We start from the raw sequence: 8,822 nt of genomic DNA on the forward strand, positions 1-8,822 counted from the left end.
ACCTGTACAGGACTTACCCATTTAGAGTCAGAAATAGGATAGATAATACCTGCATCAAGTAATTTCATAACCTCTTTCTTGACTACCTCTTGCATATTAGGATTCAACCTCCTCTGAGGTTGAATACAGGGTTTGTAGTTGTCCTCTAAGTGTATCCTATGCATACAAAAATCAGGGCTTATACCCTTGAGATCATCAATACTGTACCCTATTGCCCGTTTGTGGGTTCTTAGAACCTCTAGAAGTTGGGAAGTTTGTGGGTCATCCAGTGCAGTACTAATGATCACAGGGTACAATTCCTGCTCATCAAGGAAAACATATTTTAAATGAGAAGAGAGAGGTTTTAGTTCAGGTTTCTTCACCTCTGCAGGTTTTGATTCCTGAACCAAATTTACTACCTTCACACAATCATTAGGATCAAATTCCTCGGTGGCAAGAGCTCTTTCTATGTCATCCACCTCCTTGCTCCATACGCTCATGTCACCTGCAGACAAATTTCCACAAAGAATTTCCTCCAAGGGGTCCCTTGCAAGAACCTGTGGTAAGCTCTCCTCACAAATATCATCCATTAAATCAAGCACATCAATTAAATAATAATTTTCTTCAAGCATTGGACCTTTCAAAACTTTCCCTAAATTAAAAGTGATATTATCATCGCCAACAGAAAGGGTTAGTTTACCATTTTTTACATCAATAATGGCTCCTGCAGTATGGAGAAAAGGTCTACCTAATATAATGGGAATTTGTGTGTCCTCAGCCATGTCTAAAACAACAAAATCAACAGGGATAAAAAATTTACCAACTCTAACAGGTACATCCTCTAAAATACCTAAGGGGTATTTAACAGAACGGTCTGCCATTTGCAATGTTATATTAGTAACTTTTAAATCACCCATATTTAATTTAGCACAAACAGACGATGGCATCACACTAACAGAAGCACCTAGATCACATAATGCTTTATCAATGAAAACATTTCCAATATGACAAGGCATAGAAAAACTACTGGGATCCTTTAATTTAGGAGGGGATTTATTTTGTAAAAGTGCACTACATTCCTCAGTGAATGCTACAGTTTCTACTTCATTAAAGGCCTTTTTCCTAGTCAATATGTCTTTCATGAATTTAGCATATGCAGGAACCTGAGTAATAAGTTCTGTGAAAGGAACTGTTACCTGCAAATTTTTTACTACCTCTAAAAACTTACCAAACTGCTTATCCAACTTAGTCTTCAAGTGACGGTTGGGGAAAGGTAGCTTGATAACTGGTGGTGCTTCCCTACTTTCTCCTGGGGTGCATCCTTCCCTGAGGTTGTACCCTGCAATGAAACATCAGAAATATTAGTATCAGGAATTTTACCCTGCAGCCCTGCAGGGGAAATTGGTACAACGGAATCAGGATTAGCAATATTAATTAAATCAGGTTCATCCTCTTTGGGCATTTGGGGCCCATCATATTGTGAACCACTCCTTAGGGTGATTGCATTAGCATGATCCGTAGGTTGAATTCCCTGTGCTGGTAAAGCTCCCTGCTGACGAGATTGAAGGGTAGAGGACAATTGGGCAATTTGGGTGTCCATGACTTTATTATGGGCTATAATAGAGTCAATCTGTTGGTCTCTACTCTCCATGTGTTTTTGCATACTGGTCAGCATTGCCCTAATATCTGATAAAGCAGGGTCAGAAGATGTAGTAGGGGCTTGTGATGGGGGTTTCTGGTTAGCATGAGGGTGATAATATTTCTGCTGTGGAGGGGGTGCTTGTTGTGGTTGTTGTGGAGGTGGAGGATTTTGAACATTGGTGCTACGGTAAGATAGGTAGGGATGGTTCCGGTAGCCAGGATTGTAGGAATTGGAGTATGGGTTATTTTGCTTGTAGGTTTGAAAAGCATTAACTTGCTCCATTGAACTCCTGCAATCTTGTTCATAATGACCTACACTTCCACAATTTTCACAAAAAGCATCATTAGCATTATTAGAAACAGCAGAAACATTAGCAACAGAATTAGGATTGTTAGTAGTAAGGTTATCTAGTTTCTGGCAAATAGAAGTAAGCTGGGCTTGCAATAGGGTTACTGAATCAACATGATGCTTGCCCTTGTTAGCATAACCTCTAGCATTCCCATATTGGGAATTATGGATTTCCATATCTTCAATAACCTGACCTGCATCATCAACATTTAAATTCATAAATCTATCGCTAGCTGCGGAGTCTAAAATTGTCCTAGATGCATTTCCTAATCCATTGTAAAAAGCTTGAATTAGCTGCCACTTTGCCAAGTTGTGGTGGGGACACTCCCTCTGCAGATCCTTGAATCTTTCCCAAGCTTCATATAATGCTTCATCTGTCTCCTGGGCAAAATTCTGGATGGCACTTCTCAATAAAGCTGTTTTCTCTGCAGGGTAATATTTATTATAAAAATTCAAAGCAAGAGTCTCCCAGTTAGTAATACCAAGTGCAGCTCTATTCAAACCATTAAACCACAATTTAGCTTTTCCACATAAAGAAAAGGGAAAAAGAATCTCCCTGATTTGATCCTGCGTTACCCCATTCTGCCTAATAGTATTGCAGTATTGACAGAAATCTGCAATGTGAAGATTAGGATCTTCACCCTTAGCTCCACTGAACTGCTTTCTTTCTATCATCGTTATGAACTGGGGCTTGATCTCGAACTAGACTCCCTCGAGATCGGGTGTAGGAGAAAGATGCGGAAAATCCGTCAGAGATGGCTGCGAATAATCGCTAAGCTTGCGAGGTGGAGGTGGTGGTGGTGCACCCATCTCTAGTTCTGAATCAGAAGAATGCTCCGAATCACTAGAAGTAGGTAATGGATTTCTAGGAATATTATTACTCCCAGAACCTGCTAGGATCTGCCTATAAAAATTCTTCTGTCTATGAAACGAGCGTTCGATCTCAGGATCGAATGGAATGTAACCTGATCTGGAACACCTGGGCATAAACAAAGAACTAAAAAGACAGATATTAGAACTACCTCAAAAAACTAATGTCCTTTGAGGCAAAAGGAAAAATAATCTAAACTACAAAAACAATTAGTAATAAAAATAAAACCGTTTCCCCGGCAACAGCGCCAAATTTTGACAGGCTAAAGTCGTATCACCTAATCAAAAGTATTACCTAAATCCTCTAACTAAAGTAGATAGGGAAGTAGGGTCGAATCCACATGGAAACTGGTCTTTCTACTCCTAATTAATTAATATAATCTAAATTATTAAGGTAACCAATTTTGTTATTGTAAAAAGGAATTAAACTACGGAGATCTAGTTCAGGGAGAAAAACAATAATAAGAAGGCCTAGGGTCACAGGTTCACCAATAATTAATATTCCGGGATAAAACATAACAATCAATCAATCAAACATTGCATAAATAACATGATTAACAGGCTCTCGCAATTTATTAACCAACATAGATCTAACAGGCTCTCGCAATTTACTAGATCTAAGTTCCTATTGAAAATAGCCTTTAATATCAAATTAACATCTGCTCGATTCATCAATTCAATATTGCTATACTTTTACAATCAAATTACATCTGCTCGATTCATAATATAATTGTAAAGAATTAAAACAATTCAATAAGAAATTATCATGCAATATCAATAATCAACAATAACAAATTATCCCTTCATATTAATTATGGATCCCCCTAAACCCTAGAATTAAACTACTCGGACATAATTAAATCTAAAACATGCATAATAATAAAGTAAGCCATAAGGAAATTGAAAGGAAGAAATTACTGAAATTAATTGAAATAGAAATCGTACCAAGACGGCGAAATTACAAAGTAGTCGAGATGAGAAGTAAAGTAGAGAGAAAAGTCTAGAGAGAGAAAAATTTAGTAGAGAGAGAAAGTGGAAAGGAAAGAGTATCTAAAAATAATTATCCTAAAACGTACTTAAACGAAATTCTAAACAACTCCTAATTAGAAACTAAGTGCCTCGACAAACAAGCACTTCCAGAAACACGCGCCCGATTGGGCTAAGGGCCGCCCGATCGGGCGCGCCTTTTTCTCGCAATGCCTTGTAAACCGCTGCGCCCGATCGAGCTAACATTACACCCGATCGGGCGCGCCTATAGCTTGCACCAGCCCTTTGTTGCACGCCTTGCCCGATCGAGCGTAGCTTGCCCGATCGGGCCCTTATGGCTCCTCGAGGCTTGGACTTCCGATTGGGCTCGACTCCTCGGCCCAATCCAAATCTCCTCTTCGGGTCTTGAATGCTTGGTCCAAACCTCGGTATTCCAAATACCGAGCCCTTAATCACCGTCTCGATGGCTCTAACCGGCCTTGGGATTTAACGACGGTCATACTCCTCCAACGCTCGTAGTAGCTTCATAAAATCCCGGGAAAGTGCTCCAAAGGTGCAATTTCCTACAAAACTGAACTAACACTACGAAAACACTAGAAAATGCATATTAGTAACAAAAGTGGCTCTAAGGAGCCAAAAACACTACTAATTATGACCAAGGGACGGGGGTAAAATACTATATAAAATGGACATATCATTCCCTTCTCTTTGTTTTTACTCTTTTTCTTTGCTACCTCATACTTAACAAAGGGAAACAACCCATACTTCCCATCATGCAACAGATTCTTTTTTTCATCATACAATGGTTTGCTTATCATGCCCATAATCATGGCTTTTATCTTAAACCTCCTAGATTGCTGTGCTCTATATGGATCATCTTCTGTAGGAAGAAGATAGAAGGTCCTTGTTTATGGGTTTATGTAAAACCATTTTTCATCAATGTGTATTTGCTGTTGCATATCTACAAATGTAGGGTCCCCTAAAGCAGGAATTGGGTTGATGTGACTAAGAACCCACTTGAGTTTTGCTATTTTGTGGTTTTCAGTCAGTGTTGGCCTGTTTGTGCTTGTGTGTGTTCTTAGTCTACCCCTTTTCCTTAACCTATGCAAAGCAGCTTTAGAAATATGGAGGGCTGCAACATACCATCTTTCAGTTTGCCTTTTGTACAAGGGGAATGAAGTTAGAAACTCATCAGTGTACTCTATTTGTTTTCTACCAACAGTACCTAATTTTTTTTGTCCTAACATCTACAGCAATTCCCTGACCTATGTGTTGCTTAATTACCTGAAACCATCTTGTTGTTGTTGATCTATGCACATGATGCTTTCTTGCTAATTTGGATAAAAATCCTCTTGGTAATGAGTCCCCCTCCATGTTCAGCATGATCTCATCAACAAGTTGCCTTTTTTCTTCCACTGTCATTTCCCTGCTGTTTTTGCCATACATAAGAAATGCATTATTTTGCTCTGCATCATCATCTACATCATAACCAGCTTGTACTGCTGAGTTGCTGCTGTTTTCATCTGTCTCTGGTTCATGATAAATTGGGTCTTGGTATTAACCCTCTCCTTCATTTGTGAATTGCTGAAATGCTGCCATTGTTTGTTCCTCATTGTACAGTTGATGTTCACTAAAAAAGAGTTCTTCAAAGAACTCTGCCATGAGTCCCTTCCCTTTTTTTTTCAGGCTGGCAGAAGGTGATGAAGTGGTGGCTGGAAATTTTTGGATGGTCTTCAACGGAGCCTAGATGGAGTCAAGATTGATGCTGTTTTTGATTGACTTAGCTAATTGGATTTAGGCTAATATAAAACTAACAGTAGGCTTCTGTAATTTGTAGGGTTATCATCTTTTGTAAAACAATGAATTATCTATCCCACCCCCTCCCTAATCACCCATCAAACAGAAAAACCAAATGTTGATGTCAGTTGGGAACTCCTGTATTTATAAGGGGGTTTTGGTTGGAAAGCAATGAAGTTTTAAAATTTGGGGGTATTTGCCAAATTTTTTGAATTTGGCATGAAAATTTGGAGGGGAAGTGCGTGGGAACCTCCAAAAAGAAATCCATCCATATTTGGGTGAAAATTTGGGAGGGAAAAATCCCACCCAAGGAAAATGGGTCCCCACTTGATAAAAATCAAAAATTTTAAGTGGGAAAAGTACACCTCACCAAATTTTCCCACTTGTTTAACTTTGTTAAAAAAAGGGACCATAACATTTCCCTCCTTTTTTAGTCACTTAATTACATACTCCACACATGCTTAAAGCCCCTTAAAAGTTTTTTCTTGATATCCGTAAAGTTGTACTTTGTTGCAACTAAATTGAACCGGAGGTAGTACAAGAAAAAAGCTAAAGTAAAATTTTGTATAATTTCTCAATGTCAACACGTAAAAATAAAATAGTAGCAAATCTTTCCTAGCCCTTTTAGAAATTCTATATAGTCTCGTAACATACTTTATGAAAGTCTTTACAATTTGTCCATTTTCGAAGTCTTCTTCACTCACGAACATTTCAAGATTGGTAAACCTATTCACAACAATCCAAATAAAGTCATTTTCATTCTTTGATTTTTCAGAGAACCTTTTATATACACTTGGGTGCACGTAGAGATATGTATCCAAAGTGTTTTTTTTTTCATTTTAGAATTTAAAATGAGCAAAAAAAAGTACTACTTATATCCAGTGGCGTAACCAAAAGGGGGGCCAATATTGATTAATAAAGAATGTGAATAATACGTTAACTTAATACTAGTACAATTTATTTTTTTCCAAAAAACTAAAAAAAAATAATTAAGAATGTAGCTAGCAAGATTCGAACTTACAACCACATATAAACACACCACCTACTTATTTCAACTAAATCAACTAGGCTAACTGCAAAACATTAACAACTTGTGTAAGAATTCAATTTTATAACAGAATCAAGGGGGTGGCCATGGCCTACCCTAGCCCCCCTGATTCCGCCCCTACGTATATCAAATGAGCATAATACACTACGGGTTCATCTTGTACATAAGACAATCTCGGATGATTGTTGGTCTCATATGCTCAAATTTGACTTTATGACAAGTTAAACATTTAGTTACAAAGTTTGCTACTTCATTTTTCATTCTAGATTACCAATACACTTTCTTAAAATCCTTATTTAACTTATCCCCTCTTTACTATCTTTAGTGTACTAAGGCCCCGTTCTTTAGAGCTACTCTGTTCTGTTCTGCTCTACTCTGCTGAGTTTTACACTGATGTGCTTCAATCTGCTATGCCCTGCTTAAAAATAATAATTAATATTAAATTATTACAATAATAATTAATATTTAATAATAATAATAAATAATAAATATTAATAATTATAATAATAAAAATAAAAATAAATATTTAAAATAAAAATAAATATTTAATAATAATAATTGATTTTTTATAATAAAAATTAAAATTTAAAGATAATAACTAATATTGAAAGCTAATAATTAATAATAATAAGTAGTAGTTAATATTTAATAATAATAAATAATTAATATTTAATGATAATAATAATAATAATAATAATAATAATAAATTTTTAATAATAATTTTTAATGATTATAATAATAATAATAATAATGCGGTAATAATAATAATAACAATAACAACAACAACAACAACAATAATAATAATAAAATATGCACTGCTCGGCTCGGCTCTACTCTGCTGAGATCTGCTCTGCTCTGCCCAGAAGCTCAAAGGAACAGGGCCTAAAGAGGGTATACTACATCCTTTCATAGCTTTTCTCTAAGAAATTTGACACTTTTGAGGCACATACCACTTATTCTTGTACTTCGCGTCCTTGACCTTCCGCTTTCGTGTATTTTGAAATCATTCCCTTTCCTTGATTTATCTTCTCGCAAATTGGTTCTCTTTGATTTCCTCAAATATTAACGGTTGATTTAATTTAATAAAATGAATCCACTTTGTCTTTTAAACAAATCTTATATATAATTTAAGAGTTGTTTTAACGAGAAGCCTCCAAAACCCCAATGCTAAATGCTCATGCATTTAATTTTTTTTTATTTTTTAATTTTTTTTTTTAAAAAACAATAACTACCCAGCCCATTACTTTATTTATTTAATTTAACTTTTTAAAAAAATCAATAACTACCCATCCCACTACTTTTTTTTTTTCCTTTTTTTTTTTGTATATTTTCATGGGACTACTACTAACATTTTTTTTGTGTGTTACTTTTTTTTTATTACGTAATATAATATATGACATACATTAACACGGGTATACAGTTTCTTTATCAACAATTCACCATAGCACTCAAAATCTCCAACCCTTCAATTATATGCATTTTTTTAGGGACTACCTTCCAAACAATTTCCACTTCTCTATTCATCAAAACAAAAAAAAATGCACATAACGCTTTTTGCGTGACTGGCCTCACCGAATAACTGCTTGCAAAGAACAAAGTAACTCTTGAAGCACTGATTGAATAACCCCTATGACATTAACCGAGTAAGATCCTGTTCTTTTGAGCTTCAGAGCTGATAGAATAACATCAATAGGGGCGTTTGCGGTGCGGTTTGGATGCTTAACCGCACCAACCCGCAAAATTGCAATTTGTATTGTTTTTAAAACTGCACTAAACCGCAATTTTAACCAATCCGCACTCTATACAGCCCTAAACATCAGATTTCAGCAGCGCAGAGCAGGGTAAGTAAGCAAAACAAGTGTCAGCAGATTATTAATACTCAGTAGAAAGGAAATAGGGTTCGGCAGAGCACAGCAGACCACAAGTCCACACCAGACCACAAGTCCACAACAGACCACAATAGCTCAAAAGAATAGGGTCTAAGGGCCTGTTCTGATTGACTGAACTGAGCTGAACTGAACTGAACTGAACTAAATTTATTGGAGTTGAACCGAACTGAACTGAATATTTTATGAGAGAAGGAAATTAAGATAAGAACTGAACTTATTGGAGCTGAACTGAACTGAACTGAAAATAAGCCGAAGAGAACAG

At 36.3% G+C, this 8,822-nt stretch overlaps 1 non-coding gene across 1 annotated transcript; it reads left to right on the plus strand.

Moving 5' to 3' along the window:
- Window positions 1-2,276: 2,276 nt before the first annotated feature.
- On the plus strand, window positions 2,277-2,383 carry LOC145593332 (small nucleolar RNA R71). Its single transcript, XR_014102679.1, has one exon. It is a non-coding gene; the product is annotated as a small nucleolar RNA R71 (small nucleolar RNA).
- Window positions 2,384-8,822: the final 6,439 nt, after the last annotated feature.

Source organism: Chenopodium album, chromosome 18, assembly GCF_948465745.1.
Source record: "Chenopodium album chromosome 18, dcCheAlbu1.1, whole genome shotgun sequence".
NCBI classification, from domain to species: Eukaryota; Viridiplantae; Streptophyta; class Magnoliopsida; order Caryophyllales; family Amaranthaceae; genus Chenopodium; species Chenopodium album.